The 7,147-nt window shown below is 53.3% G+C and overlaps 1 long non-coding RNA gene across 1 annotated transcript; it reads left to right on the top strand.

The window, feature by feature from the left end:
* The first annotated feature begins 672 nt into the window (after positions 1–672).
* On the top strand, positions 673–6,447 carry LOC122200645. The gene is made up of 3 exons (XR_006193880.1): positions 673–759; positions 1,109–1,306; positions 5,952–6,447. It is a non-coding gene; the product is annotated as an uncharacterized LOC122200645 (long non-coding RNA).
* Positions 6,448–7,147: the final 700 nt, after the last annotated feature.

The following is a 7,147-nucleotide window of genomic DNA, read 5'->3' as shown; positions in this document are numbered from 1 at the left end:
CATCAGCATCAAAGCGTCCCGCGCTCCATCAGGGCGCTGGGCTCCGCAGCAAATCCTTTGTCTCCTGCTTCAATCCCTCCGGAGCCAGCCGCCCCGTTCAATCACCCCCCCAGCGCCCGGCTTAGCTCTGCTCCAGCCCTCCCTGTGGGCTCTGTCAACCCCATCACCCAGCCTGATCCTGTCACCTGCTCCACCAGCCCCCCCTCTGGCCCGCAGCCACCCCAGATGAAAATCTACTTCCTGCCATCACTCAGGCTCCTCTCCCCCCCCCCCCCCCCCACCGCCCTCCCTGGCATCAGATTTTACCGCCCAGTGTGCTGGGCTGGGCCTATCCTTGCTCCTCTCTGACTCCCTGAGAGGGCAATGGGAACACGGGAGGCGGGGGAAGGGGGCTTCTCCTCCTTTTCAGCCTCCAGACTCTCCCCAGGGGCTGGCAAGGTGGGATCTCACCAAAGCAAGCTGGGAAAAGCCCCAGAGCGGCGGGTCACCCTGGCCAGAGAGTGTGGTTTCCCTGCAGGACGCCCTCTCCCTCTGAACTCCCAGCAGCTTCAACTTGGGGCTGCATCACTCTCCCAAGATGGCTGCCTCCCTGGGAATCCAGTTGCTATGGCAACAAGAAGGCGCCCCCCCCCCCGCCGGCCCCCACGGAGGCAAGGGGTAGGGAGCCGGAGAGTTCAGAGGGACACGAAATTTGACCACGGTGGCTGTGTTGTGCCCTCCTTCCCCCATCTCAAGGGACGTGGCCCTTCTGGAGCACAGGTGGGCAGGTGTCCCACGGCGGGCTTTGTGGCAGAAATGGCAAGGGAGCCACAGGGACGGTGCCACTGCCAGGGCAGCCTGTCATTCTGGGGGATTTGGGCGACCCGTGGGCCGTGGAGCACAGAAATAGAAGAATTATCCTCTAAGTCCGAACCCGCGATACATCTGTCTGGCAGAGCTTCCCTGTGACAGAGCTGCCAAGACCACTTTATGGGAAAGGCTTTACCCTAGAAGCTGTCAACCTCAAAGTTAGGAGCGTGCCCCAACTCCTGCCACTTCCCTAACAGCCCCTTTGGAGATGGCACTCATGAGTGGCCTACACCCTCCCTTAACCTATTTATGTTTTCAGACTGTGACATCTCTTCGGGGAATGAGCTCCCTGAATTTATGGCCAGCTGCTCAGAGGAGCGTTCCCCTTGATCTGCTCCGTACCCATCTGATGTGCGCGTTAAAGGAATCCCCTCGTGTTCGGTGCTTTGGGATTTGGTGAACGACTCTTCATCCTGCCCTTCCAACCCTCACGGCAGCATACACTTTAATTTCAAAGGTGAGTATTTCACCATGCCCCATGTGCTCCAGGTGACTTTACGATAGTACCTCATTTATTCCTGACGACCCCGGGAGGTGGCAATTCTAATCTGCATTTCAAAGGTGAGCCAACCGACCTGCGGAGGAGAGTTGACTTGTCCACCAGCTGGCACGAGGCAGAGGTGGGATTCCAATAGGTCTGGCAATATGGTCGGTACTTCTCCCAGGAGGACCCAGCTACTCTCAGGAACCTGTTTGTCCTGGAAGGGCAAGAATTAAAATAAGAGACTTAATTGCCCCGGTTGAAAATAAGGAGAAGACTTCTTCCTCCTCTCCCTTTTCTTTCGGAGTTTTTTCCTGTGTCCTTTTCAAATGTTTGGAAATCTTTATAACGGCTAGATGAGTCTCCTGCTGGTCCCAGAGCTCAGGCATTTCCTCAAAGACCCAAGAGCCATCTTTTTGAAATGCAAACATCAAGAGAGAGAGGGCACATCACTCTCGGTTCCCGTGGGAGGGTAGGAGCCTAACTTCGGTGGGTGCCTTGCTCCCGTTTGCAAAACTACCTCCCGTTGCAAATTCTGCGTTTGTTTTTCCTCTGGATAAAGCCAATAAACTAACACAGATGGTCGCCCAGTTACCAGGTAAAAGCAGGATGTGTGACAAATGGCGCTATCAACACCTCTTATATGAGGATGAGTTCTCGTCGATCATGGTGTATAAACAAGGGGTATGTATGTAGATAATGGGTTGTGGCCACTTGGCTACCGAAGGGGACCAGAATAAGCCACCCCAAAGTATGCCCCTTTGGCAAGTGGATTGTTTTGAGCGGAAGGCCACAGAGGAACAGCAGATGCGGGGAAAACCTCTAAAATCAGAGCATAAATGGCTCTTTTGTCAAGAAAATTTACATTGATAAAGGAACATTCTGTCTTTGAATTCTCGTACGTGATAAGCGGTGATGCCCATTGCCTTCTGGTTTAATGCATATTCGATAAGAACACTGTTCCCTCTACCTTGGTGGAGGTTTTCTGGGTTGGGAGATTTTTTTTTTTTTTAATTTCACTTCCCCTACAGTCCCTTTGCCTTTCCAGTCATAGATTCCCTGTACTTTGAAGGTGTGCCTCTCACCCCTAAGACTGGATGCTCATGGATGTTCAGGTTCCTGGTCTCAGGGGGCGTGGTCTATTCTGAATTAAGCTTTGCTGGTGTGTGAACAGGTATCTGACCCCAGCGAAGGGTGATCCCTCCCTGCCTTCTTAGGTAACTGTTAGGCCATCCCACATTTGGGGGGAGGTTTTAGCAACTACTGCTTTAGCCCGCAGAGCTGCCCCCCCCCCCCGCAACTGACATCACCCCTGTCTTCAAAAACCTTTGAGGTCTAAGAGGTGAAGTCACAACTTAGTCATGTACCACTCCCCCCACCAGCATAACTTCTGCCCTTCTTCCAATTTATCTCCCTATTCCTTTCTGTCCCCTGCCCCGCAGATAATCCACTCAGCCTTGTATTATTTTCAAGTGCTTTCACTCACTTCATTCCTTCTGGCTGGGAATGTATCCTCTTCGGGTCTCCACCCAGGCAAGGTCTAGGTTTTCTTCAAGAACCAGCCCACGTGCTCCTCCCCCTGCAAATATCAAAACAAGACCCCCGCCAGCACCTTCAGGCTGCGCCACGCTACGCACAGACCGCATCTCCAAGTTTTTGTCTGGTCGGTGTCCCCGGCTAGGTCTGTGACATGTCCTCTGCAACACACAGTTGTTTGAGGACGCGACCCATCTCCCTTTTGCATCACATCATCCAACTGCACCGAGCCCAGGGCCTTACCTGCCTACCCGACTCGGTGCTCAGGCAGGGCCAGCCTTGGTGACGAAGGTGGGTCCTACCATCTCAGGTGACACGTAGGCTGGTATAGGGTTTCCCAAAGGGGAGGAACTGAGAGGCTTTATGTTTGTTCCTCCTCCGCAGTTGAGGGTCACAGACTCTTTCTCAGCTAATCAGCAGGTGGAAATGTAACCATCCCGACTGGGCCACCCAGCACAAGGCCTTCCTGCTCCCCTTCTCTCTCCAGAGTAATAAACAGAGTCGTTACCAGGTGCCTCTTGCAGCCTTCTGTGCTGGCAGGTTATTTATATGCAAATTTGCCTGTCTGTGGTGGTGGAGGCTCATAAACATGATAACAGAAGCTTCTGGAGGGGCTGGGACGTGATGGAGGGTGGGGAGAGGCCCTCTAGCTTCTGCGAGGAGAGTTAATATGGGATTAGCCACAACCAATTAGATGGTATCGAACCCAAAGGGACCCAGCAGCTTAGCTAAACTGAAGATCCGGCTGAGGGAGGGGGCTGTGGCTGTCGGGAGGGCCTCAGGCACTGGCGGAGCCATCCCCCAGGAAGCCAGGCTTCGGGGCAGAGTCCCTGACCCAGGCCCCTTGGAAAGGGGCCCTGGGAGGGAGGAAGGGCACGACCCTGACCTTCACAGCAATCCTGGCATCCGTGGATGCCAGCAGGAAGCATCCCCTGCTCTGGAGGTGCAAAGGTATGACAGCCCATGCTTTCGTGCCCTGGTCCCTTCACCCCTGCTCACCTTCACCTCTGCCTGATAGACGGGGACCCATCCTCTGGAACTCCCCTGGGATGCCCTCCCCGCCCCAACAAAGCCTTGCTTAGCCTGCCCTGCTCTGAGGTCCTGTAGGACATGGCACACGTCCCCATCTGCCACTCACCACACTTTGTCTCCGGGTCTGTCCCCCATCGGGACCACAGCGTCTGAAGGCTGCACATGGCATCATCCACCTTTGGCTCTCCGGTCCACAGTACGGTGTTTGGCACAAAATAGATGCTCAGTGAACGTCTTGGGGGAAAACTGGGAAGGGAAATACAAAGAAAGCCAAAGACATTTGGACTTAAATGCTAACATTACTTGACTACGCCCCCCCCCCCCCCAAAGTATGTCTCCTTAGCGCATGGGTTATTTAGAGCTAAAGGCCATGGAGAGCCAGCAGGTATAGGGAAAGCTCTATAACAGGGAACGAGCTTTCCTTTTGTAGAGGGAATTGACATCAATCAAGGAAATTTCCATTTGGAAAAGTGTCTCTCCTGTACCTGGAAGAGGAGACTCTTCACAACTTTAAAAAAAAATTTTTTGGGGGGCGCCTGGGTGGCGCAGTCGGTTAAGCGTCCGACTTCAGCCAGGTCACGATCTCGCGGTCCGTGAGTTCGAGCCCCGCGTCAGGCTCTGGGCTGATGGCTCGGAGCCTGGGGCCTGCTTCCGATTCTGTGTCTCCCTCTCTCTCTGCCCCTCCCCCGTTCATGCTCTGTCTCTCTCTGTCCCAAAAATAAATAAAAAACGTTGAAAAAAAAAATTAAAAAAAAAATTTTTTTTTAATGTTTTATTTATTTTTGAGAGAGAGAGAGAGAGAGAGAGAGAGAGAGAGAGAGACAGAGTACGAGCGGGGGAGGGGTAGAGAGAGAGGGAAACACAGAATCCACGAAGCCGGCTCCAGGCTCCGAGCTGTCAGCACAGAGCCCGACGCGGGACTCGAACCCGTGAACCACCCGTGAACCACAGGATCATGACCTGAGCCGAAGTCGGACGCTTAACCCACTGAGCCACCCAGGTGCCCCAGACTTTTCACAACTCTTATTAGTGGAACAGGTCCTGACTTATATCTGCATACCCAGCCCTACTAAACAACTCCTATACCCCCCATTTTTTCCGGTTACCTCCCCACAACTTGCCACCCCGGCCCCAAAGCCCCCTTTTCCTTTATGTAGTCTAAGACGGAACAGGAGTTCAAGTCTATCTGCCCCTTGGGGGATTACTCACTATTGGGAGCTCCCATGTATACGTGGGATGAAGCACACATTAATACATTTCTGTTTTATCTTGTTAACCTGTCTGTGGTCAGTCTAATTACAGGGCCACAGCTGGAGAACCCCAGGTGGACAGAGGAAAATATTTTTTCCCTCCCTACATGCTGCTTTTGTGATCTTGGGCAAGTGATCGTACTCTTTGGTCTCAGTTTCCTCATCTGTAAAATGGGGGTAACAGCCCCTCAAATGACTCTCCTATGTGTAGAGCCTGACCCTTAGTTTGCTCAGTAAAGTTAGTTATGTTTCCCTTGCCATTAACGGCTTCCCTTCCCACCCTCCAGGGCATCAGGTCACTGGTCACACATTCTCTTTTCTCTCAAGGGGAGTCCGGTCCCTTGGGGAAGGCAATCAGGAAAGATGAATTCAGCAATCAGGAAAGCAAAGACTTGCGGATAATAGAGTAGGAAGAGAGAGGAGAATTGGTTGGAGACAGAGAATGGAAAATGAGCCACAGCTTCTGAAAGGGCCTTTTTATTGTGAGGGTGTCCCTGAGAGTAGCAGGAAGCTCGTGTGCAGCCACAGAGAAAAGGCTAGGAGTGCGGAGTGAGGAGTGGAAACCTTGGTCTGCTTTCTGGGCCGGTCAGCAAGCGGGCACCCTGTCCCTTGGACCCCTGCCCGGGGCCAGGCGGCGTCCTCCACCCAGGCCAGGGCCTGGACGTGAGGCGGGGAAAACGGCTGCTGCTCTCGATTTTCGCGCAACCCAGGGGCTGAAACACGACTTGATGACCTCCATTTGGACCTCGGTCTGTGCTTTCTAACCGATTGAGTTCTTCTTTCCCGTTTCTCTCTTACCTCAGGCAAAAGACCCTGAGGGTGAAGCTGAAACTACCCCCTCAAGCAATAATGACTACCCCATGGCAGCAAGACCCCAAGGCAATGATCCACCTGACCTTTATTGCCCACCTACGGAACCCACGGACCTTTGCCCCGTACTTGCCTTATATAAACCTGGAGGTCTTTTCAGCACTTTGGAGACGAGCTTTGAGACGTTGGTCCTCTGTCTTGCTGATGTCAGCCCCACTGAGAGCGGCTGCACCTGCTCAACTTGGGACCCCCGGACCCAGGCACTCTAGCACCCCTGCGCCCCGGCTACAGGGTCTGATGCTGGGCCCCAAAACCCCATCTCTAAGGAATCCCTCCTTGAAGACCTCCAGGGGTTCTGGCCACTTCCCCAGCTGCTCTGTGTGCCTGTCACTGTGCTGTGACAAGGCATTATGCTCCGTTTGGCCGCTCAAGGGTGTCCTTCGGCCTCACGGAATGTGCAGGCCAGTAGGAGCCGTGCGTCTCGCTGAGTCCAAAGCACTTAAAAAAATTTTTTTAAAAATTAAATTAATTAATCAATTAAATACAATTTAATTTAATTAATTTAATTAAAATTAATTAAAAAAATTGTTTTAACGTTTATTTATTTTTGAGAAAGAGAGAAAGAGCATGAATGGGGGAGGGACAGAGAGAGAGGGAGACACAGAATCCGAAACAGGCTCCAGGCTCTGAGCTGTTGGCACAGAGCCCGACGCGGGGCTCGAACTCACGAACCGCGAGATCATGGCCTGAGCCGAAGACAGACACTTCAGCAACTGAGCCACCCAGGCGCCCCCCACAAAGCACTGATTTTACGAATGAGGGAGATGAAGCTTGACAGCCCTTGGGATGGGCTTCATCTCACACCGTGGTTTGTGGTGGGCCTGGATCCCGAGTCCCAGGTCAGAGCTCGCTCTGGGTATATCCCGTCAGTACAAAGGGGTCGGCCACCTTCGGTACCAGCCCCAAGGATCTTCCTGAGCGTCAGCGCCTGGGCCGAGGAGACTGACAGGCTCCTTGGCAGCAGAGTAGCCATGAGATTTCCTCCCTCCCCTGGGTTCACAGCTATTCTCAGACTGTCTGGAAGTCCCCACTCATGCCCAAACCTCTCTGGGTCTAGTGCCTCACTTCTCAGCACAGATACTCCCTGGCTGGACCCAGGCCTTCTAAAGCAAAGAGGCAGTCCAGCCTG

This window comes from Panthera leo, chromosome D1, assembly GCF_018350215.1.
Source record: "Panthera leo isolate Ple1 chromosome D1, P.leo_Ple1_pat1.1, whole genome shotgun sequence".
NCBI lineage: Eukaryota > Metazoa > Chordata > Mammalia > Carnivora > Felidae > Panthera > Panthera leo.
Note: the sequence above shows the minus strand (reverse complement) of the source record. Positions and strands in the feature narration are given on the sequence as shown.